A 27,110-nucleotide genomic window follows, 5' to 3' on the forward strand; every position below is an offset into this window, starting at 1 on the left:
AAACGACTACTTTAGGGGAGATGTGCTTTGATTAATATATCTAATCCTGCAAATCACTTTGTATGAATACTGGAACATAGAGCATAGAACATTACTGCGCAGTACAGGCCCTTCAGACTTCAATGTTGCACTGACACGTGGAACAAATCTGAAACCCACATAACCTACGCTATTCCATTTTCATCGATATGATTATCCAATGATTGTTTCAATGCCCTTAAACTTGACGAGTCAACTACTGTTGCAGGCAGGGTGTTCCATAACGACCTCTGACATCTGTCCTATATCTATCACCCCTCAATTTATAGCTATGTCCCTTCGTGCTAGCCATTGCCATCCGAAAAGGAAGGCTTTCACTGTCTATCCAATCTAACCCTCTGATTATCTCATATTTCTCAATTTTGTCACTTCTTAACATTCTTCTCTCGAATGAAAGAAGCCTCGAGTCCCTTCCTCATAAGTCCTTTACTCCATACCAGGCAATATCCGAGTAAATCTCCTTTGAACCCATTCCTAAGCTTCCACATCCTTCCTATAATGCGGTGACCAGAACTGCATACAATACTCCAAGTGTAGTCGCACCAGTTTTTTTTACAGCTGCAGAATGATCTCATGGTTCTGAAACTCAATCCTTCTACCAGTAAAAGCTCACACACCACATGCCCTTTTTACAACCCTATCAACCTGGCTGGCAAATTTCAGGGATCTATGTACATAGACACTGATATCTCTCTGCTCTTCTACACTACCAGGAACCTTACCAATAGCCCAGTCCTCTTTATTTCTGTTGCTCCTGCAAAGTGAATCACCTCACATTTTTCCACATTAAACTCCATTTGCCATCTCTCAGCCCAGCTCTGCACCTTATCTTTGTCCCTCTGTAACCTACAACATCAGCACTTTCTACAACTCCACCGACCTTAGTGGCATCTGCCAATTTACTCACCCACCATCGACGCCTTCATCCAGGTCACTTCTAAAAATGAAAAACAACAGTAGCCCAAAAACAGATCCTTGTTGTACACCACCAATAACTGGACTCCAGGATGAACATTTCCCATGAACCTTCTTTCAGCTAGCCAATTTCTGATCCAAACCATGAAATCACCATCAATCCTGAAACTCCATATTTTGTGCAATAGCCTACCATGGGGGACCTTATGAAACGCCTCACTGAAATCCATATGTACTACATCAACCACTTTCCCCTCATCCACCTGTTTTGTCACCATCTCAAATAACTCAATAAGGTTTGTGAGGCATGACCTACCCTTCAAAAAAACGCGTTGACTATCCCTAATCAACTTATTCCTCTCTCAATGATTATAAATCGTATCTCTTATAACCTTTTCCAATACCTTACCCACAACACAAGAAAGGCTGTTTGGTCTATAATTACCAGGACTGTCTCTACTTCACTTCTTGACAAGAAGGCAACATTTGCTATCCTCCAGTCTTCTGGCACTATTTCAGTAGAAAATTACGGCATATAGATAAAATCCAAAGGCTCTGAAATCTCCCCTTGCCTTCCCAGAGAACCCCAGGACAAATCCCATCCGGTCCATGGGATCTATCTATTTTCACATGCTCCAGAATTGCTGATATCTCCTCCTTATGAACCTTAATTCATCTAGTCTAGTAAACCGTGTATCAGCATTCTTCTCGACAAAATTGTCTTTTTCCACTGTGAATACTGAGGAAAAATATTCATTTAGCATTTCTCCTATCTCTTCGGACTCCACACACAACCTCCCACTGCAGTCCTTGATTGGCCCTAATCTTACTCTTGTAATTTTTTAAAATTCCTGATACCTCTAGAAAGCTTTAGGGTTTTCCAAGACCTTATCTCCAAACAACTTCTCACCTGGCTCTTTTTCGCTTTCTCTTTAGGTCTTCCCTGACTCTATTGTAACTGTCAAGTGCCTTAAAAGAGCCTTCACATCTCATCCTTCTTCTTCGTCTTGACAGGAAAGTCAACTTCTTTCACAAACCACGGCTCCCTTGCTGGGCCACTGCATCCCATCTTGGCAGGTGTATTCTTATCAAGGAAACACAGTAGCTGTTCCTTGAAAAAGCTCTACATTTCTATTGTGTCCATTCCCTGCAGTTTCCTTCCCCATCATATGCATCCTAAATCTTGCCCAATTGCATCATAATTGCCTATCCCCGAGCAATAAAACTTGCCCTGCTTTCTATACCTATCCCTTTCCATTGCTAAAGGATAGCATAACTGAATTGTGGTCACTATCACCAAAGTGCTTACATCCTTCTAAACCTAACACCTGGCCGGCTTCATTACCCAGTACTAAATCCCTTGTGACCTCGCCCCTTGTTGGCTTGTCTACATGCTGTGTCAGGAAACCAGCCTGTACACATTAGACAGAAACTGGCCCATCTAAACTATAAAACCATAGGATCCCCAGTCAATATTTGGCAAGATTAAGTGTGCCATAGCAACTACCCTGTTACTCTCGGTGTGGTCCAGAATTGTCTTTGCTATTCTTTCCTCTACATCTCTAGACTTGTTCAGAGACCTTCAGAAAACTCCAAACAGTGTGACCTCTCATTTCCTGTTTTTAACCTCAGCGCATATAACCTCAGTAACCTCAAAAGTCCTTTCTGCCACTGTAATACTGTCCTTGGCTAACAATGCCACACCTCCCCCTCTTTTACAATTTTCTCTGTTCTTACTGAAACATCTGAATCCCAGAACCTTTAATAATCATGCCTGTCCCTGCTCTCCCCATGTCTCCGAAATGACCACAACATCGAAGTCCCAGGTACAACCCATGCTGCACGTTTACCCACTTTATTCTGGATGCTCCTGGCATTGAAGTAGACACACTTCAAACCATGTTCCTGCTTGCTGGTGAACTCCTGCAATCTTGAAATCTGAGTTATGAATAGCACAGTTTCCTATCTCTGCCTCTGCAGTCTGCATGCCTTGAAATACAGTATTATTTTACTTTTATGTTGGTACTGATGGAGTACATGTGACAATGACAGGATATTATATTTGATTCTATATTTTTGTTCTTATTCTTCTAATGACATGGAGGAATGTGTAGCTATAACAAGTTTTGGACAATAACGTCAATACCAGCTATGATCTCATCGGATCAGTGTGGGAGCAGGCCATTGTGCTCATTAAGTCCACAGCAACCCTCCAAAGAGCATTGACCCAGACCCAAATCACCAGCCACGTCCCTGTGGAGACCTTGCATTTCCTGTGGCTAATTCATCTAATAAACAATCCCAGGATACAATGGACAATTTGACATGACCGTTCCACATAACGGGCACATCTGTGTACTGTGAGAACGAACCTGAGCACCTGGAAGGAAACCCATGCAGACACGGGGAGAATGTCCAAACTCTGCACAGACTGTCACCCGAAGATGTAATCGAGCCTGGGTCCCTGGCATTGTGATGTCGGAATGCTAACCACTGAGCCATCCCTATAAACTCCATTCCCTCTCTGATTGTATCTGACTCATTATTATCATATGGACCAAGATAAGGTGAAAAGTATTATATTGCATGCTAAACAGACAAATCATATCTTCCATATATACCTCAGACTAAGAAAACAGAATGCAGCATCTTGTTTTACAGCCATAGAGAGGATGCAGAGAATGACCAAATCTAATACAGAACATACAACATAGAACAGTGCAGCACAGTACAGGGCCTTCAGCCTATGATATTGTGCCAAGCATTCATCTTACTCTAAGATCAATCTAACCGAGACCCGCCTCAATTTACTGCCATCCATGAGCTTGTCCAGCAGTCTCTTAAATCTCTCTAATGTGTCTGACTCTACTACTACCGCTGGCAATGCATTCCACACATGTACCACCCTCTGCATAAAAAACCTACCTCTGACATCTCCTCTATACCTTCCTCCAATCACCTTACTATTATGACCCCTTATGACAGCCATTTTTGTCCTGGAGAAAGGTCTCTGGCTATCTACGCTATCTATGCCTCTCATTATGCTGTACATCTCTATCAAGTCTCCTCTCTTTCTTCAGTGTGAAATGCTCGAGCTCACGCAACCTCGTTTCATAAGACAAACCCTCAAATCCAGGCAACATCCTGGTAAATCACGTCTGCACTCTCGCTAAAGGACCTACATTCTTCCTATAATGAGACAACCAGAACTGGACAAAATAATCTGAGTGTGGTCTAACCAGGGTTTTTAGATCTCCAGCAAAACCTCTTGGCTCTTAAACTCAATCCCCCACCTAATGCCTTCTTAACACCCCTATCAACTTGGATGGCAACTCTGATCCATGTACGTGAGTTCCAAAATCCCGCTGTTCCTCCACACTGCCAAGGTTCCTGCATTTAACCCTCTGTTCTGCATGCAAATTGGATCTTACAAAATGAACCACTTTACATTTCTCCACGTTGAACTCCATCTGTCACTTCTCAGCCCAGCTCTGCAACCTGTCAATGTCTTGTTTTAGCCTGTAACAACCTACAATACCATTTAAAACACTACCAACCTTTTGTGTCATTGGCAAACTTGCAAAGACACCCTTCCACTTCTTCATCCAAGTCATGTATAAAATCTACAAAGAGCAGAGGCGGAAGAACAGATCTCTGCGGGACAACACCAGTCACTGACCTTGAGGTGGAATACTTCCCATACATTACCATTGACTGGCTTCTTTCAGTCAGCCAATTCTCTATCCAAACAACCAAATTTCCCTGTATCCCCTACCTGTTAACTTTCTGAATGAGCCTATCATGGGGAACCTTATCAAATGTCTTTCTGAAATTCATATGCACCACATGCATTGCTCGGCCTTCACCACCTTATCTCGCCACATCCTCAAAGAACTTAATAACGTTCGTGAGGCATGGCCTGCCACTCTCAAAGCCATGCTTATGCTCTGAAATTTTAAGCATGTACTGTATCTTGAAGAGAGTTGAAAAGCTGACTAGTCACTCATGTGACTGACTGCAAGTACAGAATATGCTAAAAAAGATATAAACATAACATTTGACTGTGAAAAAAAAAGCTGAGCTGAGTTGCTGTGTCCCATAACAATCCAAATTTAGCCAATTAGTTTAAATTAAGCTCCAAGATACTAAACCCCATTGAATTTGAAATTTCCTGTTTTGGCAACATCAAACCAACGAGGCCATATGATGTTTTGGGGTATAAAAGTCAGGCATTTTGAACAGTTAGGCAGAGAGGCAGAGAGCACCAACACTGACTGCTTGTAGACCCCTCTCTGAAAGATATATTCATCTATGAAAGGTCTGTGCAGCAGAAGACCAAAGGAAAGAAGACAGGAAGACACAAAGGGAAGATCGAAACCTGGCTGGTTTTGAAACTTGAATTTCTTTTTGTTAATCTTAATCAGGCTTATTTTTATTGGATCAATACATTTTTGTAGAGTGGGAGGTAGATAAATTGATCAGATGAAGGAGTCCACAGTGTAGAAAGTTGTTATTTAATGTTCTCTTTTCTTGCATTTAAGAGTCGAATTGTGAAGTCTTTTTTTCAAGTAGTGGGATTTAAGGAGTTCTTTGTCTCTCAGACTTCAACAGATTACGGGATGAGGTGAGCTTTTATGTGTATATGGTTTAAATTAGCAGAAGGGACTATTTTTAATCAAACTATACTTTCCAAATAAATCCTACTTCTCAGAATTCTTTCCAGTGCCTTGCATGCCACAAACCTAAGACTGACTGTTCCATAATTCCCTAGGATTTTCCTATTCTCTTTCTTGAACAGATGAACAATATTCTTCCCCCTCCAAGCAGCCAATATTATTCCTGTGCAGAGTGAGGATGCAAAGATCCTCGCCAGAGGTACAGTAATCCCATTCCTCCCTTCCCATAGTAACCTTGGTCCAGCCCTGTGGACTTAACTATCTCAATGCTTCCCAGAATTGCCAAATAAGAATTTTCTTATTATCAATCTGTTCAAGCCTACTAACCTGATCAACGGTGTTCTAACTATCATCAAAGTCCCTCTCTCTCGTGAATACTGAAGCAAGAAACTCATTTAGGGCCACCCATTCCGCTTCAGATTCCATGACACAAATTCTCTCCACCATCCCTGATTGGCTTAACCCTCTCTTTGATCTTTTTTAAAATTCCTCCATGTAAGTGTAGAACACCTTTGGCTTTTCCCTAATCCTTCACATCAAGGTTATTTTGTGCCCCCTCCTAGCTCTCCTCAGTTCATTTTTGAGTACTTTCCTAAATACTCTGTAATATTCTAAAACTGGGCCAGATCCTTGCTACCTCAAACTTATGTAAGCTTCCTTCTTCCTCTTGAGAAGAAGTTCCTCTGCTCTTGTCTTCCAGTGCTCCTTCACCTTACCATTCCTTGCCTGTCTCAGTGAGACACAGTAATCCCACATTCTCAACAAGTGCTCTTTAAACAGCCTCCACATTTCTGATGTGCATTTCCCATAGGGCAATTGTTCCCAATTTATACTCCTCAGGTCCTGTCTAATTGCAGTGTAATTTCCCCTTCCCCAATTAAATGACTTCTCACACCGTCAGTTCCTATCCCTCTCCCTGGCTATGTCAGTGAAATGCTCTCTCACCGAGATATCTGATACCTGGCCAGGCTCATTGCTGAACACTAAATCAAATATAGCCTCCTCCTAGTCGGTCTACCTACATATTTAGTCAGGAATCCTTTCTGGATACATCTGACAAAATCAGCTCCATACAGACCATCTGCACTAATGAGGTTTCAATCAACACTGTGGAAGTTGAAGTCACCCATCACAACAACTCTGTTACATCTGCAACTTTTCAAATTCTACTGTCCAGTCTGCTCTTACTTCTCTCTGCTGCTATTGGGGGGATCTATCTAAAATGCCCAATAAAGTGACTGCTCCTTTCCTGTTACTGACTACCACCCCCTATAACTCAGTGAACAAGCCCTCCTCAATAATCTCCTTTTCTGTAGCTGTGATGCTCTCTCTAAATATCAATGCTACTCCCCTTCCTTTTTTTTATCACACTCCCTGTTCTTTTTAAAAGATCTATACCCTGAAACATCCAGCAAGCATTCTTGACCCTGTGAAATCGTGTCTCCGTTATGGCCACAACATTGTAGTTCCAAGTACTGATCCATGCTCTGAGTTCATCACTCTTATTCCTGACACTCCTTGCCCTGTCAACTATGTATCCTTTCTGACAGACACGTTGTATTCTATTTCAGTAGCTCTGGTTTCAATCCCCCTGCCAAACTAGTTAAAAGCCCCATGAAGTGCTCTCAGCAAATCTCCCAACCAGGACATTGTGCCCCTCCAGTGTACGTCCAAACCATCCTTCATTTACAGGTACAATATTTCATAGAAGGTACCGCAATGATCTATGTACCTGAAACTCTCCCTCCTGCACCCGCCCTTCAGCCACACATTTACTGTGCTCATTACCTGTTACTCGCCTCATTAGCACGTGGCACCGGTCGTAATCCTGTGATTACTACTCTGCTCATCCTGCTTTTTAGCTTCCAACCTAACTCCCTGAAATCACTTTTTAGATCCCCATCCCTGTTCCTGGCTATGTCATTGGTGCCAACGTGAACCACGAATTCTGGCTGCTCCCGAACCCCCTCCCGAATTTTGTCGACCCAATCAGACACATCCTGGACCCTGGCACCTGGAAGGCAATGTACTTTTCGAGAGTTCTGTTTAAGACAACAGAATCACCTGTCCATTCCTCTCACAATTGAGTCTCCTACCCCAAAAACCTTTCTATTCTTCCCCCTTCCCTGAGAACCACAGAGCCTGGCTCCATGTCAGAGACATGACCACTATGCCTTTCTCCTGCAACACCAAAGAGGAAGCATGCTGACGCAACCCATCACTGCTGACTGGACCCAAAATTCCATCTCTGTCTAAGCTGACTCAATGCTGCTGACATTCCAGCCATCTCCAGAGACAGGAGACTGTGCTAACTCTCTAGGACTGGGGTCTACCTCAACTTCCGAGAACCACCTGACCAACCAAGTTAACTCTTGAGGACTGGGGGTTCATTTATTCTGCTGCCATTGCAGAGGCAGCCAAAACTTCAGAGAAAAGGAATCGGCCCCAATTCCTTGTATCTGGAACAGTTGCTCATGCTACGATATCCATGGCCACAAGGAATGGACTGGATCTACTGCTCAACAGCTCGCCACAACCTCTCACACCCTCACAGCCACAGAACAAAGAACAAATGAATTTGATTCAAAAGTTGTTTGAAAGAAAATGGAATTAATGAAAGGAAGCAGTCAGTCATGCGAGAGGGAGCCAATGGGCAGAGCCCAAACACCACCTATACTGCTGCATCCATCATCTTGAAGATCTTTGACCAAGGATAAGGTCAGTAGATGAACAATGGTGGACATATTTGCAGATATTTCATTATGTTTAGCAAAAACCTATTCCTGTCAAAATGAAGAACACGGTGAAAATGTAAAACACTCGTTGTTAACAAAAATGTTCAAGGAAAGCATCTAATCAAAAACCAAGGTGTCTAAAGCTGGTACTCAGCCAGAGGATTGGGAAGTATTTAGGAACCAGTAAAAACATAGAAGCATAACAAATGCCTGCTCTACCATTTAATATGATCATGGTGGATCATCCAACTCAGTACCCTTTGTGCTTTATCACCACACCATTTGATTGCTTTAACCCTCAGACATGTATTTAACTTCTTCTTCGATGTTTTAGCAACAGGCAGTTTCTCAGGCAGAGAATTCCACGGGTTCACCACTCTCTGAATGAAGCTATTTCCCCTCATCTCCGTTTTACATGGCCTATTCCGAATCTTTGACTGTGGCCCTTGTTTTGGAGTCCCTGATCATCAGGAACATATTTGCTGAATTTCCTCTGTCTGGTTCTGCTAGAATTTTATACGTTTCTATGAGATCCCTTCTATTCCTCTGAACTCTATAGTCCTAACCAATTCAATCTCTATTTACATTTCATTTCTGCCATCCCCGGACTGGTAAACTGTGTTGCTCTCCGTGCAAAGCCACAATATTCTTCCTCGTGCATGGAGACCAAAACTGCACATAATACTCCAAGGGTGGTCTCACCAAGGCTCTGAACAATTGTGGTACTGGAAATTGTAAGGTGATTCACTTTAGAGGTAGCAACAGGAATGACGAATATAGGGCTAATGGTATGATTTTTGGTAATGTAGATGAGCAGAGGGATCTTGGTGTCCACGTACATAGATGTCTGAAAGTTGCCAGCCAGACTGATAAAGTTGCTAAGAAGTCATACTATGTTTTGGCATTCATTGGTAGAGGGATTGAGTTTCGGAGCCACGAAATCATGCTGCATCTGTACAAAATTCTGGTGTGGCTGCGCTTAGAGTTGTATACAGATCTGATCACCACATTACAGGAAGGATGTGGAAGCTTTAGTATGAGTTCAGAAGAGATTTACTAGAATGTTGCCTGGTATGGAGGGAAAGTGTGTGAGGAAAGGATGAGGGACTTGATGCTGTTTGTGTTAGAGCGAAGACGTTTGAGACGTGATTTAATTCCTGAAGAAAGACTTGTGCTAGAAACGTCGATTCTCCTGCTCCATGTATGCTGCCTGACTTGCTACACTTTTCCAGCAACACATATTTCAGCTCTGATCTCCAGCATCATGCAGTCCTCACTTTCTCCTACGTGATTTAATTCAAACATATAAGAGAATCAGAGGATTAGATATGGTGGACAATGAGAGCATTATTTCCTTGGATGGTGATGGCTAGCACTAGGGGATATAGCTTTAAATTGACGGGTAATAGATATAGATCAGATGTCAAGAGGTAGTTTCTTTACTCAGAGAGTAGAGGGCCATGGAACGCACTGTCTGCGACAGTAGTCGACTCGCCAACTTTGAGGGCATGTATATGTTAATTGGATAAACATATGGATGAAACTGGCATACTGTAGAATAGATGGGCTTCAGATTGGTTCTGCAGGTAAGTGCAACAGCGAGGAATGTAATGTTCTGTATTCTGCTTTCCAAAGTGGAACAAGCAACTTATATTTCTAAGTTGGACTTGCTCAGAGAATACAGACAGATACATTTGTCAGAAAGGTAAAAGGCAATTTCAGCTTTTGTAACACCGCATGTTTAGTTTGAAGTCATGCCATTTAGCATGAAAAATGCGTTAGCCCCATTTCAGAGACTAACCAATAAAATCATTGCCGGATTACCCAACTATGTTGTTTACATAGATGATCTGGTGATTTTTAGTCACACGTGGAAGGAACATTTAGAGCATTAATCGAACTTGTTCAATCAACTTCAGAAGTGAGGCTTGGTGATAAACATGACTAAAACAGAATTTCCCAAAGCCCAACTCACCTTCCTAGCCCATGGTATTAGACATAGACAAATGGCCCTATGGGATACAAAAACAAAGGTAATTGGGGAGTTTCCCGTAAAATCCAAAAGGAGCTGTACTATGGATCCTGAGATTGAGTGGATTTTATCAAACATTTCGACAAATTTTGGCAGTTTAACTGAACTGTTAAAGAAAGGCAAGAAGTTCCAGTAGACAGTAGACTGTAAGAGGTCATTTGACAGCCTAAAAGCTGTGTTAACCACTTCCCTGGTATTAACCACACCTAATTGCACAAAGCCATTCAAGGCTATCAATGCGAGTGATGTGGATTTCAGAGTTGTGCTCTTGCCTGAAGATAATGAGAAGATAGAAAGACCTACCGGGTATTTCTCCAAGAATTTGAGGATTCAGCAGCAGAAATATTCAATGGTTGAGAAGGAGATTTTGTGCTTGGTGTTGGCATTACAACGTTTCTGTGTTTATGTTCCCAGTGAGACATCTGAATCGAGACTGTGTTGCTGGGAAAACACAGCAGGTCATGCAGCATTTGAGGAGCAGGAGAATCGACATTTCGGGCATAAACCCTTCATCAGGACTGACCTTATGCCTGAAACATCGATTCTCCTGCTCCTCAGATGCTGCCTGACCTGCTGTGCTTTCCCAGCAACACACTCTCGACTCTGATCTCCAGCATCTGCAGTCCTCACTTTCTCCTAGTAATACATCTGAGACAATCATATAAACTGATTATAATCTATTGACTTTTGTGGAGAAATTTAAGGACAAAAGTGCAAGACTGTTTCGATGTGCTTATGGTTACAGACATTCAATTTGAAAATTGTGCGTGTGGCAGGATGAGGAAACATGATTGCCAATGCACTGTCGAGAGTCGAATGGGAAACGGAAGTGTTTGGTGGTTGAAGTACAACAGACTGATATGGAATGTAGTTGTTCATATTTGCATGTTAATAGTCAATATGATGTAAATGTATGTTTCAGCGTACTAACCAATTTCAAAATGGAGCCATCTTTGGAGATTGGTGGTTTTTTTTAAGGGGGAAGGTGTGACAAAGCTGTTCCTTGAACAATGTTAGGCTGTCTTTGTACATTGTACTAGGGGACATAGCTTTAAATTAAGGGGTGGTAGGTATAGGACAGATGTTAGGGGTAGATTCTTCACACAGCCGGTTGTGAGTTCATGGAATGCCCTGCCCGTATCAGTGGTGAACTCTCCTTCTTTATGGTCATTTAAGCGGGCATTGGATAGGCATTTGGAAGTTATTGGGCTAGTATAGGTTAGGTAGGATTCGGTCGGCGCAACATCGAGGGCCGAAGGGCCTGTACTGGGCTGTATCCTTCTATGTTCTATGTTCTATGTTCTATTTCATGTTCCTCAGGATAAATGTTTGCTATGTCTTCCAAACTGATCCCAGAAACTCCTGCCATTATTGAGTTCTTTGAGCACATGACACGAAAAGTTGACGAAGGTTGAGCAGTGGACATGGTGTACATGAAAGGCATCTGATAAGGTTCCCCATTTTAGGCTCATTCAGAAAATTAGGAGGTATGGGATACAAGGAAATTTGGCTGGTCTCAGAATTGGCTGGCTGAAAGAAGACAGTGAGTGGTAGTGGATGGAAAGTATCCTCCTGGAAGTTGGTGACCAGAGTTGTCCTGCAAAGATCTGTTCTACAGCCTCTGCTCTTTATAGTTGTTATAAATGACGTGGATGAAGAAGTGGAAGGGTGGGTTAGTAAGTTTGCCAATGACACAGAGGTCAGTGGTGTTGTAGATAGTGTTGAGAGCTGTTGCAGGCTACAACCTGACATTGACAGGATACAGAGCTGGGCTGAGAAGTGGCTGATGGATTTCAACCTGAATAAATGCAAAGCGATTCATTTTGGAAGGTCAAATTTGAATACTGAATACAGGGTTAAAGATAGGATTCTTGGCAGTACGGAGGAACAGTGGGATCTTAGGGTCCATGTACTTAGATCCCTCAAAGTTGCCACCCAAGTTTATAGAGTTGTTAAGAAGGCATATGTTGTATTGGCTTTCATTAACACGGGGATTGAGTTTAAGACTCATGAGGTTTTGCTGCAGTTCTATAAAACCTCTGGTTATACCACACTTGGAATGTTGTGTCCAGGTCTGGTCGCCTCATTATGAGAGGGATGTAGATCCTTTAGCGAGGGTGTAGAGGAGATTTACCAGGATGATGCCTGGATTGGAGGTCATGTTTTATGAAGAGAGGTTCAGCGAGCTAGGGGTTTTCATTGGAGCAAAGAAGAAAGAAAGGTGACTTGATCTAGGTGTACAAGATAATGAGAAGCATAGATAGATAGCCAGAGATCTTTCCCCAGGGCAGAAGTGGCCATCATGAGAGGTCATAATTTTGAGGTGATTGGTGGATGGGAGAGGGGAGATGTCAGAGGTAGGTTCTTTACCCAGAGAGTGGTGGGTGTTGAATGTACAGCCAGTGATGGGAGTAGAGTCAGAGACAGGGAGATTTAAAAGACTGCTGGACAAGCACATGGATGGTAGTAAATTGAGGGATGTGTAGGGTAGATTGTTCTTAGATTAAGATAAATGCTCAGCACAACATCATGGGACAAAGGGCCTGTACTGTGCTGTACTGCTCTACGTTCTATGTTCTCTTGCTGCCTCTATCTAGGGATTCCTTCTCCTGATCAAGTTTCTTCAGTAAGTCTACTTCCTTAAACATTACAAAACTGATTATTGCCTGCCCCCTAGTGGGCTATACCAGAATCTGCTCCAAAACTATTCTCTGCGATATTACATGGATTCCTTTTCATGGATCCACTACCAACTTGATATTCCCAGTCCACCTGCATAATGAATCTCCCTACTATTTTTGTCATATTGCACTTCTTACATGTCTTTTACATCTGCTGATTTATTTTCTGATCCCCGGACCGACGACTTCAAGGAGATCTGTGTGTAACTCTCATCAGGTCTTCTTTCCTTTGTGGTCCTTCAACTTTGCCCACAGCATTCTACAGCTTCTGACTCTGTATCACTTCATGCTATTGATTTAATTTAATTTTTTGCTGTCAAGTAAACCTCGCCTTCTCTGCCCATCTGCCTGTCCTTTCGATTGGATACATATCCTGGGTATATAGTTCCCAGTCCTTATCCCTTTGTAAACACATCTCTGATAATCCCCAGCATTGCACCAGTCAGTTTCAATCTGTGCTATAAAATGATTTATCTAGTAATTTAATGCCTGCAATATATATAAAAAAAAGCCCCCTCAATCCTGTGTGGACTGCCTACCTTCTCATAGTTTTCCACTATCTACTTAGCCTGATTTTAGATTCCTGACGATTTCCATACACTCTGTGTATCACTTGTTTTGAGGAGAAAGTGGAGATTGCAGATGCTGGAGATCAGAGCTGAAAATGTGTTGCTGGAAAAGCGTAGCAGGTCAGGCAGCATCCAAGGAGCAGGAGAATCGACGTTTCTGGCATGAGCCCTTCTTGTTTTGGTAAACTTTAATAATCTCTGCTGAGCATTCCCCAGTCACCACTTCTGAACTAGTTGAAAGTCTATGTGATCTTGATTTCCCTCAATTTGCACCATCTCTTTGTCAACCTTATTCTGAATGCTTTGAAGACTAAGATACAAAGCAAAGAACAAAGAACAGTGAGCGCAGGAACAAGCCCGACAGCCCTTCAAACCTGCGATGACACATTCTGCCCTTCCAGACTAAACTGTCTTCACTGACAGGATCTGGATCTGTCAGTTTGTTGAAGTTGTCTGATGAACTAGTATTCAATCTGCATCTGCAGGTCTGTGAAGTTATCTCCACTTCTTAATCAGATCTCCATTTTAAATCAAACAGCATTCTGTAACTCCTTCAGCCTCAGCTTCAGTGTTGAATGATTGTGTTAACATGCTTAACAATAGATTTGCTTTCCAAGCCGCACTTCAGGCAAACTAAAATATTCTTTTGAACTATACTCATTTTTACAGAAAAGTTTCATTACTCTAACAATGCTTATGGTATTATTCTTACCTCTGACGATGGCCTTTGTTTAGCCATTGCTTTGGTAACAAGACACAACGGAAAATTCCCTGGCCCTTGTTCCTATGACTATTCTGCCCCTTCAATCTCACTCTGATTTTCTGTGGTAGTTTGATAAGCTCCAACATACATCCCAGCCAAGTTACAATCTAGAAATAAAACAACCCTGTCCCTGGGTAATTCCTCATTAATCCTACCATCACTGTTCCAAACATCAAGTCACATTCTAAGTGCATTTTGTACAAAGTATTTACTCTCCATGTATCCTGTTTATTAATACTGGTTTCAGTGCATACTCTGAAGGAAATGCTTGATCCTCTTTCAGTAAAATAATTTACGTAACGACATTAATGCTTTCCATAGTCATTGGTTTGTCTTCATCGTTTGAAGACAAAGGAGTTACGATCCCTTTCAAACAAAACCTCTATATTCAGAGCAGTTTGTAACTCCACTTAAAAATTATAATTGGATCCTTGGAACCCCCACAGTGCAGAAAGTGATCATTTATTCCATTGAGTCTATTGACGCTCTGAAGTGCATCCTCACCTAGCCCCTATTCTATCCACACATTTCCCATGACCAATGCACCCAGCCTATGCCTACCTGGACACTACGGACAATTTAGAATAAGAATTCCTATAGCGTGGAAACTGGCCCTTCGGCTCAACAAGTCCACACCAACCCTCTGAAGAGTATCCTGTATTTACCCCGATTCATGCACCTAACCCACATATCCCGGAACACTCTGCGCAATTGAACATGGCCAATTCCCCTTACCTGCTTATCTTTGGATGGTGGGAGAAAACTGGAGCGCCCGGAGGAAAGTGACACAGACACGGTGAGAATGTGAAAACTCCACACAGACAGTCGCCTGAAGCTGAAATGGAACCTGGGTCCCTGGTACTGTGAGGCAGCAGCGCGAACCATTTAGTGTGGCCAATCCAGCTGACCTGCATATCAGACACACAGAAAAGCTCGCATCACACTGTAATCTGTAAAAGTATGAGAGATAACGAACTACCAAATCCCACTGTTTAAAAAAAATATTCTTCAACTCCAAGAAAAAAATAATATTGAACAACCACAATCTGCACTGTAAACCTTCTTTGATCAATGTATCTACCTCCCTCTCTATAACAGTATACTGATTCAATAAAAACGCCAATGAAGTTTTACAGAAAATACAAATTTCAAAACCAGTCAACTGTTTTGATTTTCCTCTGTATCTTCCTCTGTAGATTTTTCTGGGTCTTTTCTTCGGTCTTCTGCTGAACAGATTTCAAATGAATATGTACCTTTCAGAGAACGAGTCTGTGGGCAGGATGGTGTTCTTTGCTGCTCAGCCCATCTATTCTTAATGCCTGATTTTTATACCCCCAGAAAATGTATTGTCCCATTGGCTTTATGGCGTCAAAAGAGCAAAATTCAAATTCAATTGGATTTAGGAAAATTGCGGCATAATTTGAACTGATTGGCCAAATTTGATTTTTTTTCTGTGTCGTAGCAACAGCTCAGCTATTTGGTTCACAGCAAAATGTTACATTTGAAAGTATTTTTCAGCACACTCTGTGCGTGGTCAGTCCTTGCCAGCTTTCATGAAAATGAGGCCAATCAGGAGGGAACTTGTGCCTGGACACTAAAGAGGTTGGTGGATACCCTAAATAGGCTTTTTGCATCAGCCTTCCCGAGAGAATGAAAGAGACCCTGTTGATAGTGAGAATGCTGTGGACCAGGTTAATCGGCTTGAACAAATCGATGTTAAGCAAGTGGATGTGCTTAAAATTTTGGGAAGCATCAAAATAGATAAGTGTGATTTCTGCACCTCTGGTGATGATCTTTGCAAGCTCACTCTCCACAGGAAAAGTACCAGATGATTGAAGAGAGGTAAATGGTGTTCCTCAGTTCACGAGAGGGAATAGGGAAATCTCTGTGAACTACAGACCAGATAGTCTTTCGTCTGTGGTAAGCAAGACACTGGAAAGAACTTTGAAAGATAGGATTTATGGCTATGTGAAAAAACTATAGTTTGGTTAACGATAGTCAGCATGGCTTAGTGAGGGGCAGGTCATGAGTTCTTGAGGGATGTGACGTGTCAAATTGAAAGAAGTTGAACAGTGGATATGGTGCACATGGATTCCAGCAAGGCCTTTGATGGGTCGGCACGGGGGCACAGTGGTTAGCAACTACTACCTCACAGCGCCAGAGACCCGCGTTCAGTTCTTGCCTCAGGCGACTGACTGTGGGGAGTTTGCAAGTTCTCTGTGTGGGTGCTCCGGTTTCCTCTCATAGTCCAAAGATGTACAGATCAGGTGAATTGACCATGCTAAATTGCCCGTAGTGTTAGGTTTTTTTTGAGTGGGAGCAGCGGCTGAGTAAAAGCGAACGCGGGAGACTACAGCTAAGGTAAGACAGTTTGTTTTAAAATTACTTACCTGTAGCGGGCAGCGGTGTTTTTTCTTCTCTCTCTCTTCACAGAAGGAGCGGGAGCAGCAGAGGAAGTGACGGCAAGCAGAGGGGCAGCCAGGAAGGAAAACAGTGAGTATATAACTCAGGATGGCGGCTAAACTCGATATTCTACACCTGTAGCATCTCACACCCACCCTCCTCCTCTAACCTTCTTAACTACTCTGCTTTTTCTTTTAAGGTAAGGATTTCTTATTTCTTTACCAGTGACTAGTTTAAAAATTACTACTTTTTTGTGTGTGTGTATATATATTAAGTCCTTTTTTAGGGAAAAAATAGCAGAGAGGTATCAGAGTATTCTAACTCATACTTGTACAAAGTAACTAAGTAGTTAACTAACTAAGCAGAGATGGCTGGGCAGGTGATGTGCTGTTGCTGTATGATGTGGGAGCTGGCTGATCCCATTGTGAACGGCAGTTACCACATCTGCAGCAAGTGTTGGTTGCTGGAAGAACTCCGGATCAGAGTTGATGATCTGGAATCTGAGCTTCAAACACTGCGGCACATCCGGGAGGGGGAGAGTTACCTGGACACTTTGTTTCAGGAGGCAGAAACACCTGGGAGATTAAGTAATTCACATTCAGCTAGTGATCAAGCACAGCAGAGTGTGACTGTAAGTGAGGCAGGTAGGGGGAACCTGAGTTCAGGCGTGGAGGAGCCTCAGCCCTTGACCTTGTCCAACAGGTACGAGATTCTTGCTCCCTGTTCGGATGAGGAAAAGGGCTCTGGACAGGATGAGCCAACTGACCAGGGCACCATGGTGCAGAAGGCCATTCAAGAGTGGGGAGCTAATAGAAAAGTAGTGGCTATAGGGGATTCTATAATTAGGGGGACAGATAGTATCCTTTGCAAGCCGGATCGGGAGTCTCGCATGATGTATTGCCTGCCCAGTGCCAGGGTGTGGGACATCTCCGACCGGCTTGAAAGGATATTGGAGCGGGAGGGGGAGGATCCGGTTGTTGTGGTCCACGTTGGTACTAACAACATCGGCAAGACTAGGGTGGAGGACCTGCTTGGGCATTACGAAGCACTAGGCAGGAAATTGAAGCACAGGTCCTCAAGGGTCATAATCTCCGGATTACTGCCCGAGCCACGTGCCAATTGGCATAGGGACAAGAAAATTAGGCAACTAAACACGTGGCTAAGGGATTGGTGTGGGAAAGAGGGATTCCACTTCATGGGGCATTGGCATCAGTTTTGGAACGGGGGGGTATCTATGCCGTTGGGACGGTCTCCAGCTGAACCGATCGGGTACCAATGTTCTAGCGAAGAGGATAAATAGGGTGGTCAGTAGGACTTTAAACTTCTGAGTTGGGGGAAGGGAAAGTGAAAGCGACAGGGAGTATGGCGTTAAATGGAAAGACAAGCAGCAGGATAGCATGTGTGCAGGCGGATTTAAGATTGAGGCAGACTGAGAATGCAGAAAAAAGCAAGGATAACTTAGGACATCATATGACTTCCAACATCTCTAATGACAAGAAAGTTAGCATTAATGCACTTTACCTGAATGCTCGTAGCATTCATAACAAAGCCGATTAACTAATGGCATAGAAAATAGTGAATGATTATGATGTGGTAGGCATCACAGAGACTTGGTTACAGGGGGGTCAGGACTGGTAGTTAAACCTCCATGGTTTTTCAACTTATCGAAAAGACAGAGAGGTGGGCAGAGGGGGTGGGGTTGCCTTGTTAGTTAAGAACAAAATGAAATCAATGGTATTGAAAGACATAGCGTCGGATGATGTGGAGTCTGTGTGGGTGGAATTGAGGAACCACAAAGGCAAAAAAACCATAATTGGAGTTGTGTATAGACCTCCTAACGGTGGTCAGGACCAGGGATGCAACATGTACCGGGAAATGTTGCGGCACGGTGGCACAGTGGTTAGCACTGCTGCCTCACAGCGCCTGTAGACCCGGGTTCAATTCCCGACTCAGGCGACTGACTGTGTGGAGTTTGCACGTTCTCCCCGTGTCTGTGTGGGTTTCCTCCGGGTGCTCCGGTTTCCTCCCACAGTCCAAAGATGTGCGGGTCAGGTGAATTGGCCAAGCTAAATTGCCTGTAGTGTTAGGTAAGGGGTAAATGTAGGGGTATGGGTGGGTTGCGCTTCGGCGGGTCGGTGTGGACTTGTTGGGCCGAAGGGCCTGTTTCCACACTGTAAGTCTAATCTAGTCTAAATAGAAAATGCATGTCAGAAAGGCAAGGTCACATTGATCATGGGAGACTTCAATATGCAGGTGGACTGGGTAAATAATGTTGCTAGTGGATCCAAAGAAAGGGAATTCATGGAATGCTTACAGGATGGCTTTTTGGAACAGCTTGTCATGGATCCCACAAGGGAGCAGGCTATTCTGAACCTTGTGCTTTGCAATGAACCAGACCCTATAAAAGATCTTAAAGTAAGGGAACTCTTAGGAAGTAGCGATCATAATATGGTAGAGTTCAGTCTGGAGTTTGAAAGAGAAGGCAAAATCGGATGTTATGGTGTTACAGTTGAATAAAGGTAATTATGAGGGCATGAGAGAGGAACGGACAAAAATAGACTGGAAGCAGAGGCTAACCGGGAAGACAGTAGAGCAAAAATGGCAGGAGTTTGTAGGTATAATTGAGGACACTGTACAGAGGTTCATTCCCAAGAAAAGAAAGATTATCCGGGGAGGGATTAGACAACCATGGCTGACAAAGGAAGTCTATTAAAGAAAAAGAGAGATCCTATAAAGTGGCTAAGAACAGTGGGAAATCAGAAGATTGGGAAGGATACAAAAGCAAACAGAGGATAACAAAGAGTGTAATAAGAAATGAGAGGATCAAATATGAAGGTAGGCTAGCCAGTAATATTAGAAATGATAGTAAAAGTTTCTTTCAGTACATAAGAAACAAATGACAGGCAAAAGTAGACATTGGGCCACTTCAAACTGATGCAGGAAGCCTAGTGATGGGAGATAAGGAAATAGCAGGAGAACTTAACAAGTACTTTGCGTCAGTTTTCACAGTGGAAGACATAAGTAATATCCCAAAAATTAAAGGGAGTCACGGGGCTGAGTTGAGTATGGTTGCCATTACGAAAGAGATAGTGCTAAAAAAAGTTAAAAAGTCTTAAAATTGATATATCTCCTGGCCCTGATGGGATACACCCTAGAGCTCTGAGAGGTGGCTGAGAAAATAGCAGAGGCATTGGTTGAGATCTTTCAAGAGTCACTGGAGTCAGCAAAGGTCCCGGATGATTGGAAGATGGCTGTTGTAACCCCCTTGTTCAAGAAAGGATCAAGGCAAAAGATGGAAAATTAGAGACCAATCAGCTTAACCTCGGTTGTTGGTAAAATTCTAGAATCCATCATTAAGGATGAGGTTTCTAAATTTTTGGAAGAGCAGAGTATGTTTAGAACAAGTCAACATGGATTTAGTAAGAGGAGGTCATGCCTCACAAACCTGTTGGAATTTTTTGAAGAGGTAACAAGTAGGTTAGACCAGGGAAACCCAGTGGATGTAGTCTATCTAGACTTTCAAAAGGCCTTTGATAAGGTGCCACACGGGAGGCTGCTGAGCAAGGTGAGGGCCCATGGTGTTCGAGGTGAGCTGCTGGGATGGATTGAGGATTGGCTGTCTAACAGAAAGCAGAGAGTTGGGATAAAAGGTTCTTTTTCAGAATGGCAGCTGGGGAAGAGCGGTGTCCCCCAGGGTTCGGTGTTGGGGCCACAGCTATTCGATGTGAACCAACAGGAGCTGAATCATACTCCAACAAAAACTGCTACATCACAATCCAGCATTTACCCAACTCAGCCATTACCATCCAGCCAGGGGATTGACTCTGGTTCAATGGAGACTGTCGGAGGGCATGCCAGGAGCAATACCATCAATCAAAATGCGTTGTCCACCTGGCGAAGCGACAAAAAGGCTTAATGGTGTGCTAACCAGTAGAAACAGCAAGTGAGAGTAGGAGCTGAACAGTCCCAGAACCAATCACGCAGATCATAAGCTCTGCAAAGGTATACCATATGCAGTAATAATTGCATCCCTACACAATCCCAATAGCGTGGAAACAGACCCTTCAGCCCAACAACTCCACACAGACCCTCCGAATCTAATATTAAGTTTTTGCAACTAATTACATTCTTGCTTAACAGTTGTGTTACCTCTCATTCTCATTTAACGAATTGAATTGTAAAAATTATTAAAAAGATTAAAACATATAACATGATAAAATCATGGTGGCACGGCAGCTCAGGGGTGGCATGGTGGCTCAGTGGTTAGCACTGCTACCTCATAGCACCAAGGTTGGGGCTCGATTCCTGCCCGTTTATAATTTCAAATTACTTGTTTAAAACCACTTTTCCCATTATGAGGTAGAAATGTCTAACTAAATGAGGTATAAAAGACCAGTGCGTCTCACCTCAGTGGAAGGGAAACTATTGGACAAAATGCTGAAGGAGTAAATTAAGATCAACTTGTAAAGGCATGGGTTAATTCAGGAACATTAGCATGGATTTGTCAGAGGGAGGTCATATCTATTAAATTTGTTTGAGAATTTTTTGAAAATCTATTCATGTATGTAGATTAGGGAAGTTTAGTTGATGTGCTTTGTAAGAATTTTCTCAAAGCTTTTGACAAGATCCCACGAGGACGCCAATTGAGAAGGTTAAAGAACGTGGAATTCAGAGAAACCTGGTGAGATGAATCCGAATCTGGCTGAGCAATAGACACAAAGCCTGTAAGAGTGACTGGAGACGCGTGTCCAGCAGTGTACCATAAGGAGCAGTCCTGGGACACTTATTTGGGTTAGAAATGAGTTTAGCAAGTTCAAAGGAAACAATTCAGCTATGGTCCCAGAGGCATGTTCGAAGAACAACAGGGAGATGAAGAAATGAATTAGAAGAGCAAACAGGTCGAATAAAAAAGGACTCATGGACAGGTTTCAGGAGAACCGAAAGCTTCTTTGGAAATACTTAAAAGGAAAGTGATTAATCAAGGAAAGATATATCAGGAATACATAAATGTTAGAGAAGAAAATGTAGGGGGAATGTTAGGAAAGTTGGCAAATTACACCAAGATTGGTAGGGTGGATAGTTAAATGTGAAGAAGATGTTTGGACTTTGCAAGAAAACATAGATGGATTGGTCAGGTGGACAGATCAGTGGCAGATGGTAATTAAACCTGAGAAGTCCAAGTTGACACAGTATAGAGAAAGAAAGAAGAAAAGGTCACATTTTATGAGTAGCTCAGACGAATAGAGATATCCTAATGTAATTATTCACAGATCGATTAAGTCAGCAGAGCATGTGAATAGAATATTTCAGAACAAAGAACAAAGAAGCACAGCACAGGAACAGGCCTTTCGGCCCTCCCTGCTTGCGTCGATCATCATGCCCTAAGTAAACCAGACAACAAATGTTCTGCCCTTATTCGGTCCATATCCCTCTATTCATGTAACCATCCAGGTACTTCTGAAATTTCACCAACGTGTCTGTTCTCTATAATGTGTTCCAGGCTCCTACCATCTGCATGAAAACATTCGCTCGCTTATCTTCCTTAATCTTTCCCCCTCTCACCATGAACCTGTGCCCCCTTGTAATTGAACCTGCAAAACTGGGCAAAAGCCACTGATCATCTACCCTGCCCATGCCTCTTATAATTTTGTAGAACTTCAGGTCTTCTCTTCGCTGAGGTCTCTTGAGTGAACACAATCCTCGTTGCTTTAAACCTTCTTCGTATCCAATGCCCTCGAGACCAGGAAATATCCTGGTGAACCTTCTCTGCATTCTCTGCAAGACTTCAACATCCTTCTGGTAGTACAAAACTATATGCAGTACTTCAAATATGGCCGAATAAGAATTTTGTACACCTGCAACATGCTTTGATGAGTCTTACACTCTATGATGAAGGCAAGCATGACATATGGCTTTTTAATTACCTTGGACGCTTATGTTACCATTTTGAGGGAACTGTGGACCTGCCTGCCCAGATCTGTCTGTATATTAATGCTCCTAAGGATTCTGCCATTTTCAGTATAATTCACACCTAAATTTGATCCTCCAAAATGCATCACTTCACATTTGTGTGGAATAAACTCCATCTGCCATTTCAATGCCCAATCGCCAATCTACCTATATTCTGCTGTATTCTTTTACAATTGCCTGTATTATCAGCAACTCAACAAACCTTTGTGTCATTTGCAAACTTCATAATCAGACCACTCACATTTTCTTCCAGGTTATTTATGTGTACAAGAGAGGACCAATGACTGATTCTTGTGGAACACCACTATTGACCGGTCTCTATTCTGAAATACATCCGTCACTACCCCCTGTCTTCTATGAACAAGCCAGTTTTGTATCTATCTAGACAGTTTACCCCAAATCTCATGTGATTTAAGTTTTGTACCAATCTGCCACGTGGCTAAATGCCTTACTAAAGTCCATATAAATACACCCACAGCCCTTCCCTCATCAATAATTATTATCATCTCTTTAAAACTTCCATCACATTGGTCAGAGATGAACTTCCCCATAAGAAAAACGTACTGCTTATCATTAACTAGTCCAATTTCTTCCAAATGTGTATGCATTTTGTCCCTCAGTATCTTCACCAAGAGGGAGCTAATGCGTTTCTCATTGGAGCGAAGAAGGATGAGAGGCGACATCATCGAGGTGTACAAGATGATGAGAGGCATAGATAAAGTGAATAGTCAGAGACTTTTCCCCAGGGTGGAAATGGATATGACAAGTGTCCATAATTTTAAGGTGATTGGAGGAAGATTTAGGGGAGATGTCAGGGACTGTCTCTTTACACAGAGAGTGGTGGTTGCGTGGAATGCATCTGCCAGCGGTGGTAGTAGAGTCAGATGCATTAGGGACATTAACTGACTTTTGGATAGGCACAAGGATGATTGTAAAATGAAGGGTATGTAGGTTAGTTTGATATTAGAGTGGGATAAAACATCAACACAACATCAGGCCCAAATGCCCTGTACTGTGCTGTACTGTTCTATATTCTATATTCTGAGGCATACGGGATGCTTGCTTTAATTAGGTGTGGCACTGTCAGAGCAAAGGGGTAATGTCGGAGTGGTACAGAGTGTTGGTCAGGTCGCAGCTGCAGTTACGTTCACAGGGCAGAATGTGATCACACTTGATGGGATACAGAGGAGGTTCACCAGAGTATTGCCTGGGTTGGAACACTTGAGGTATAAGGATACATTAGATAGACTTGGATTGTTTTTGTTAGAGCAGAGAAGGCTGTTTGGCATGTATAAGATTATTAGGGATATGGCGGGGAGCAGCTGTTCCCTTTCATTGAGTTTGAGGGTAATTGGCTGGCAATTCAGCAGGGATTTGAATCAAAAAAATCACTCTGCAGGTCGTGAGAATCTGAAATGTACCACCTGGGAAGGTAGTGGAGGCTGGAAACCCTGCAATCTTTAAAACATATTTGGCTGTCTGTCAGTTTCAGCCAGAATTCCCTGACTGCAAAGACTGTCCAGGTTCCTGTGCCTGTCTCTGCTGGCATCTCACTGACTTCAGCCATCTGCCAGCTGCATAAATTCACTGGATCAAAAGAGAATTTGCATCTTCTCATAACATCAGAATCTAAAATACGCTCTGCTGTTCTGGGAGGTTGTACTAATATGACTGAGTGATAAACAAAAACCGCATCATCCAACTTAAACTTAAACAAGTCCATTTTATATTGTTCTTGTAAATGTCCAGTAAGACCATGTAAATAATTGTCTATTTCTTTGACTAAGATAAATGAATATCTATCAATGTGTATAGGATAGTAAAGGAACCCCCTGCATGTATATATGTGGTGCGGGTCTGGCACATTCCCAGAACCTGCACCACTGCAGTCACCAAAGCCATCTTACACTTAACCTTGACGTCTAAGATAGACAAGGCCCACAGGGATGCCATGTACAAACATTTGCATATTCCAAACACTGCCCTCACCTTGATGGCCACCTTCATGTTCAGCAGCAGCATCAAGCTGTGCCTATCCCCTCGGTACTGAAACGACAATTGTGACTCATTACTGGGGTTTGAAAAGGTCCCCAGTATAGTGAAGGATGGGCCTGGCCTAAGCACTGCACAACACTCCAAGTAGTTGGAATATTCCGTATCATCTGTCCTTTCTGAAGAAATTTGGCAAATAAAAATCACCTTTGACCATAAAGTCCATCAGGATGTGGTCAGCACGAGGCATCTTTGAGACCCTGCTGGAAAAGGAGGGGGTGAACCTGCTGGGTTGTTACATAAGCAGACTTTTAAAGTCACTTGACAGAATGATTCATTGCCAGAACTTTCCAACAAGCATCACGACATTGCTTGACGGTTAGTGAGAAGTGAGATCCTTCATGAGTTTCTCACCAGCACTTGCTGGCCTTTAAGCAGCTGCAGGGAGGTAGAGACTGTCACACATTTCCTGCTATAATGTGCATTTGCAAAGGAAGTCTGGAGAGTGATAGCATGGATTTTGTCACAGTTCATCCTGAGCAGCTCTGTGACACAGGACTCTGTGCTCTCAGACCTATTCACCAGACACACATTGAAATGCACGTCGACTGAGCCTAGAGGACCATCAACTCAGTGAAAGGTACTCTTTCATCTGCCGGAAACCTGTTGGCCTTCGTGACCACGTATTGCAGACTGGCACATTGCAAGGTGCAGGGCTTTGTGCTGAGGAGCACACTAAAGCTTAAGGTGCTGACACTAAGGTGCAATGGTGAATGACCATAAAATAAGGTCTTTAAGCAGAAGTTAAATGGGGGCATATTCAGTTATTGGACTCACCTGGTAAACGTCCGACCTCTCTGATGTGTCCTAGGGTTTATAATTAGGCTAGTGGCCATAAAAACTGATCCGAAATAATTCCATTGTTAAACACTACAGCAGTGGTCATTGTTCTGGATCACACGAATGTCCAGGAGCAGGAGATCATATTGCACAATCACAACATGCCACATGCCTTGCAAGCTTGTTTGCATTCTCAATAACTAATATAGTAATTAATGCCTCTAATCATTATAACTAACATAATGATTTCAGCCTTTGAAACCAATAACCTTCACTCCTTTTCAATAAGATAAGCATACAATTTATCAATTATAATCAGAGCTGAAAATGTGTTGCTGGTTAAAGCACAGCAGGTTAGGCAGCATCCAAGGAACAGGAAATTCGACGTTTCGGGCCAGAGCCCTTCATCAATTATAATCAGCCAGCGCTACTATCAATAATCATTATCATTGCTTGTAAACCTTAGTTGGTACTGCTTTTATTCAGATTTTACATGAGATTTGAAGATCAACGAGCAAAATATCCACCAACAAACCACTGCTTTGGTTCCTAAAATGGCAGACATAAATTTCTCTCAGTATAGGTCAGCTCTACTCCTGGTGACACTGATCTGGACTCAACTGGACTCTTCTGGGCTGGAGTGGACTGGACTGTTCAGGACAGCTCTGTGAAATGATGCTGACTGTCTCTGGTTTTCCTTTAATCTGATCCTCAGTCATTGACTGACTATGTGAAAGCACGATCCAGGCAGAAGCCTTCCTCACAGTTATGAAGGAATTAGTTATGAGCTTGCAATGCCAAGGCACACAAGGCTATGGGCTGATGCTGAAAAGTTGATTTAGAATATGTTATTCTTTTTGACTGGCCCAAGCACAATGGACTGAATTGTATTTCACTGTGTGAGAGATCTCTTTGATTCCATGGGCCCTCTTTTTGCTCACTCTTATAACTGATGGTAATTACTTCTAGGCTCTCTATCCACTCACCGCTCTGACTAACGCAGCCTGTATCCAGATCTTGTGTTTGCACTCTTCTAACTAACACTCATTTTCCTTATGTCCAAATCTCAGTTGCTCCTCTAACTGATGCTGATGCATCCAGATATTCCTTTCACTCACTGCCTTACTACATTGCCTACACCCTGCTTGCAACAACTTTTAATAAATCTCTTCTGATAAGCAGGATTATGGGTAATCCAAGACGGATGACTGGAAAACTTTCTGGTTGTAAGAGTTGTTCCTTTTTTTGAGGTATTTGAGGAGTTGGACGTGATTTCCTCGAATTCCAGGAGCAGCAATTACTGTTTTATATGCTGTTGCATTGTTTTGGATCTTTGGAAAAAAAGTCAAAGCAACAGCTGTTTAACAGCAGAGAGAGAGAGAGAGAGAGAGAGAGAGAGAGAGAGAGAGAGACAGAGACAGAGACAGAGAGAGAGACAGAGACAGAGATGGACATTGGAGTGCATTTGGGAAAATTAACAAACAGTGAAAGTCAC

Source organism: Hemiscyllium ocellatum, chromosome 17, assembly GCF_020745735.1.
Source record: "Hemiscyllium ocellatum isolate sHemOce1 chromosome 17, sHemOce1.pat.X.cur, whole genome shotgun sequence".
NCBI lineage: Eukaryota > Metazoa > Chordata > Chondrichthyes > Orectolobiformes > Hemiscylliidae > Hemiscyllium > Hemiscyllium ocellatum.